The following is a 6,000-nucleotide window of genomic DNA, read 5'->3' on the forward strand; positions in this document are numbered from 1 at the left end:
TACAGCAGTGTGAAGTTCCTCCATAAGCTTGGTAACAGTGTACTCTAGCTTGTTTATGAAGTAGTTCATCTTGGAGGTATCAAGAGATGCGGGGAGAGTTTCTAAGATCATATCTATGATATTCTTCCCATCAATCTTAGATCCTAGGATTTCCATTTTATTTAGAAAACTAATGATCAGTATCATAAAGTCTCTAACAGGAGTCCTAGCCCTCATATGACAGTTCATAAACTGTCGGACTGCTTGTTGCCTTGTTTGACGCCTTTGCCCTCCAAACATCTCAAGGAGATTGTAGAGCATGTCAGCGGCAGTCTCGAAGTCACGATGTTGCTCTTTCAGCATATTGTTCATAGATGCCAAGATATAGCACCTCACAATCTCATCGGATCGAAGCCAGGCCGCTAAGGCGTCATTGTCCTCTTGAGTTGAATCATCATTCGTCAGAGGAGGACATGGGGTGGTGAGTACCCATTTGTGCTTGTTAACGGTAGGTATTATGTCGAGGTTACGTTTCGAATCTACGTAGTTTTCGTTTTCGAGTTTGATCGAGGAAAGAAAGATTGAGAGATGGTTGAGAGACATATTGCCTATGTAAGTTGAAACAAGTTTATGATTAGTCTTTGGTTTAGGATTTAAGTTTTATTAAGACTTTTGTAAAATCCAAAGGTGTTATAAACCAAACGATAATTTACTCCCTCAAGAGAAGGCCGCAAAAAATCTCCATTTATAAGTAAATGAGACATCATTAATGCTAAGCCAAGATGTCAATACATCTATTTTGACTAGCCACCTTTTAAATTGGTTTGATCACTCACATCCTTTCGCAGAGCCTCAAGGGAGGATACTAGGGATTGAGCCTAAGCGTGCAACCAACCACTTAGTCCAAAAGATCAGCTTTGAAAAACAATCCCCCAAGGGGAGGCCTTGCCATCATTGCATCACTCTCGGACGTAGCTCATTGAGCAATGATCGAAGCAATAACGCCTTGGAGTACTCACATTTAAGTGAGGGTCGCAAGAGCGGCTCTTAGTCCCACGTTATTGCATCTTTCACTAGTGTTGGGGATCGTGGGTTACAAACAACGAATATAACCCTCCCACTTAGTTTTTGGAGTTGGTTCATCGACTCTTATAAGTTCGGAAACAAATTTCCTAGTTAGAGAGCGACAGAGCGGACAACTAGAAGAGAATCCTAGATCGACATGTTCAGAGCAGTATTAGTGCATAAAGGCACAAGGTACATACTCGATCTTTTCCTATTTTCTATTTCGGGAAAGTGCGTGAGGGAAGTGTGAACTTCAACTCACTCGAACACTTGAAAGTTTGAGATTACACATCTTTTTATTTTTCGGCTTGTCTACAAGGAGACCTCCCACTCAAATTTTCAAGAGCATATAGATTTTGAACATATGTGATATAGATATAGTTTTGAAAACATTTTGAAAGTTGATTTGATTTGGATGACAAAATATTTTTCAAGTTTGAAAGTGAAAACGATTTTTCAAAATTCAAACTAGTTTTGTAAAAATTCAATTTCAATTAAACTCTCAAAAATCAAAACATTTTAATCTTACACATCATGTTTATAATCATATGAAAAACATTTTTTCTCAAGAAAATTTTCTCATTAGAGTTCTATAACTCATGGTAGTGGGGTTTGAAAATCCGGATTTCTAAAAAACTGGAGTTTCAGCACAGCCGCGCACCTCGGAGTAAAATCGCCATATCTGGCGGCTCCGATGTCCTTTTGAGCCGAAACCGGTGGCATTGGATAGAGGACAGACAGAGATTTAATTTGATTCAAGAATCATTAAATTTCAATTACTGAGCAGAGAGTTATGCCACTTTTAATTCCGGTTTACTCCAGCTCGAAGAAAAAGAAATAATTAAAGCTTGGTCCTTTTTAGGTGCGAAAAAGAATCGAGTGTAACGGAACGTTTTATGAAGGTTGTTAAAGCTTTTATTTGTGTTTTATTAGCAAGGTAATAACAAGGCATAAAAGAAATAACAACAAGCATAAAACGATTCAAGTAAAAATAAGAAACTAGTAAGATAACAAAACTAGTCACAAAATTTTACTAGAAATTTCTCAAACCTTTAAAACACGTTTTTCAATATAAAAAATTAAAAACTTTTAGAACTGATTCTAATGTGTTTTAAAAACATCCCAAACTCATAGAAAAACAACATGCTTTTTAATTTAAAGACAAGAGCAATAAATTAAAAAAAATCTAAGATAACAATTCTAACTTGTCACAAAATTAGTAAACTTTTGAAAACGATTTTCAAGCTCATAATTTTAAAAACATGTACATGCATATCTTTGACCATAGCTCTGATACCATTTGTTGGAATCGATCTAGGGTTTGAGAAAATAATTAACGCTTCGGTAAGCAGCGGAATTTTAAAAATTTTATTTTACAAGTAAAACAGTTTTTACTAACCTAGACAAGTGCAAGTACATGTAATTAAAAACCAATATGAGCTAGAAGTTTACTAACCTTTCTTGAAGCTTGAACTTTGAAGAAGCTTGTGGAAAGTTTGCAACGCTCGTCTCCCCTCGCAGCACGTCTCTCTTTCTTTCCTCGGCACCTCGAGCAACCACGAAAGTTTCTATCACTAAATCACTCGAAAAGAAGGAATCAGTGAGTGGGCACTTTTAAACGCTACGACTTAAGAACGAGTCTCGAAGTCGCAGAGCTAAACACTAGGTCGAGTGAGGACCTAGGTGCCAAGACAAGAAAAAATCGAAAATAAACTAGAGAGAGAGAGAGAGAGGATTTTCGGCCAACAATGTCTAGAGAGAGAGTCTCTCAATCTCTAACTTATGTTGAATGAATGGAATGAAGGGAATGAGGCCTCTATTTATAGGGGAGGTTTTACCTTCAATAAGGTAGTTTCCTCTTTCATTGAATATCACATATTCATGAGCAAATATTGCTCTCCTTCCCTTAGAGTCACTAGGCCAAATAGGCTTCTAGAAGCCCTTGGATTTGTTTCCTTTTTTGTTCCATTCCTTGCTTGGCCGATTACCCTAGTGCATCTACATGCAAATTTGTTTCCTCTTTTTCTTTTGGCAAGTATCTAAATACATTTATGCACAAAATATTCTCTCTTGGTTGGGTATGTTGGGCGCCTATGTCCTTCTAGAATGGGCTTCTAGAAGCTTTTCCATTTGTTCATGACAACATGAAAATGGCCCAATAAGAATTTTCAATAAAATTCTTATGAAATGAAATTAATTCACAAGGCCCAATGATCAAGTCATGGCCGAGTGAAATTAAGTCATCAAATGAACTTGTCAAAAAAATTTATTGACATTCATTTCATCCTTTGTCTCAAAAGACAAAAATACCCTTTTGACTATTTTCGTTCTTGTTTTGACTTAGCTTCCAGTTTAACTATTCCTATCGATGTGATTCGTGACAGTGACCTCATGGACCCAAATGAACAAAGCTTGAGCTAAAAACTTGGACTCAAAAGTTCACAAACCTTTTCCAAGTTTAGCTTAATGCCAATTGACTCCACTAAAGAGCTGACACTGAAAATCTCTCGGTTCAAATGAATTTGTTTTCTACTCAAGAATTCGACCTAATTATGATGAGCGGATCCACTGAATATTATCTATGTTTACCCTTCATGAATGTCATCAGCTAGTCGGGATTTACTAAATTACCATTTTACCCTTCTAGCTGTTATTTCCTCAACTCCTTTGTCGCTTGTGAATAAGTTAGAAACAATGTATTGACGAGGAGCTAACAAGTCACATTGTTTCATCCAAAAGAGTCAGGACTCAATTTGGACACTGGCCAGTTCATTTATTCACACTCCAAGGAACAAAGCATGAGGTGACATACATTGCATTTCAGCAATCTTGTACATGAATTCCATATCTATGAGAACTTCACAAAGTTACTCATGACAGACTCACAACTTAGTACTTCACCAATAGGCCTTGTTCGGAATCACATAGTGAGTCCGAACTTTGACTTTCTCAAATGAGAATACTAAGGTGTGAAATGGCATGTCTCATTTCAGGATTAAGGTAAGCATGATGCAATTCATACATAGTGACTTCGAGACATAAGAGGTTAAATGGTTTGTTCTTATATTGTCTCTAGAAGTGCACTGGTCAATTCAGTACCTTCGGAAGATACCTAGAAGAACTATAGAGTCCCCAACTCTCAATGCCTCATAACCAGACATCATAGATTCTTCTAACAATCATACTAAGGTCAATAGTCCTTTGACCCTAAGATTGCGAATATATCGTTTTAAGCAAACTACGAAGAGTTTGTTCATGCAAATCTACATTTGTCTCTTCGTAAGTTGTTAAGTTTGTTTATGGACTAAAAGACTAAGGTTTTATCATAAAGCTTCAAACAAAGAAAGAATGAATGAACGTTTCAACTTTATTAATGAATAGATAGGCAATTACAAGCAAGAGTCTTCATGAGACTTTATTACATCAAATGTACAAAATAAAGACTACAACTCTTCTTGTGGGCACCATTGACAACAACTTTTGGGTGCGACAAGTCGCACCCAATGACACTTTTGGGTGCGGATTTCTGCACCCAATGATATTTTAACCATAAAGAGGGGGAAAGTTGGCCGCTAAAATGTTTTCAGCCTATGGGTGCGACTACGTCGCACCTAATACTTTTGATAGACTTTTGGGTGCGAAAAGTCGCACCCAAAGTTAAAAAAATCAGCGAAAATTTTCAAATGCATGTTTGAGTTTTGGGTGCGAAAAGTCGCACCCGAATGTCTTCCGCACCGGAAAACAGTATTTGTAGTAGTGGCAGGTTTTTGTTTTGTCAATATTTTAGGAAAAACTTTGCCAAAATTTCAACAAAATTTCTAATTATTCTTTTTCTCAATCATTGCAATTTTTGGATATCAAACTTCAAAATTAATATCTGATCTCGTTCTCATATATATCTTCCAAAGTTCTTTATTCATAAGAACTCTTTTTGATATATTATAAATATTGATGTACTTTTAACTAAATTGTTAATAGTCACACTTTCTAAATTTATTATATATATTACAGTATGTCCACGAGCCTATTTGGTGGAGACGGTGGTCCGCTAGAGACAACTCCGTCTGCAGTATAAGGTGTTACGACGGGTGCAGATGGCGAAAAAGGGAAACAAGGTGATCATGATCTTTGATCCAGTTCTACGACAGTTTTATTCGCCCATGAGGAGGGCGCAAGGTGAGAGGATTTTCCAACAATTTGGGGGGCATGGTACGATAGCATATTCCTCCCGAGACACCATCGTGGAATGATGTTATGCCGCAACAAGTGGCAATTTTGTCTGGTATTTATGCAGAGTTTGACTTTGTGTACGAGGACATGGAGACTAGAGAGCTTTGTCCAACGACTTGCCATCGTACTTCCATTGAGAAGACAATCATCCGCGATGCGAAGAAGCGACTCCGTGACATAAAGGCCAAGTACAGTCGCTGATACATGATTGACTATGACGGAGATCGAGCTTTAGCGTTGGATAACAAGCTGAAGGCGTTGACTGAATTAAAATGGATTGTTGTGTTGGACAGGAAGGACACTGATGACTTCAAGGTAACAATTATCGTACATTTTCCGCAAAATTATATTGATACAAGTCAGAAAATTGAATCAATGGAGGTTTGCGCTTGGAGTTTTTTGGATCCTATGCTCAATCTGACGCGTGGTTGATAAAAAAAAATGTTTTACAAGTTCTTAGGCAAGTACCTTTGGAAAGCGTTCTATATGACTTCACAATAACCAATTGTAATTGCTTAGGAACTTGTAAAGCCTTTTATCAAACACGTGTCTGATTGAGCATAAAGGATCCAATAAATGCAAGTGCAAACCTCCATTGCGTCAATTTTTTTTTGTTACTTGAAACAATATTATTGTGCAGAAAAAGTCCAAACAAAACAAAGTCAACAATTCCAAGAAGACCACACGAAATTGGCAAGGGATGATTTCATTCGCTGAGCATTGATG

The sequence above is a fragment of the Urtica dioica genome, chromosome 4, assembly GCF_054948205.1.
Source record: "Urtica dioica subsp. dioica isolate 48M chromosome 4, U.dioica_male_clone48M_v1_H2, whole genome shotgun sequence".
NCBI classification, from domain to species: domain Eukaryota; kingdom Viridiplantae; phylum Streptophyta; class Magnoliopsida; order Rosales; family Urticaceae; genus Urtica; species Urtica dioica.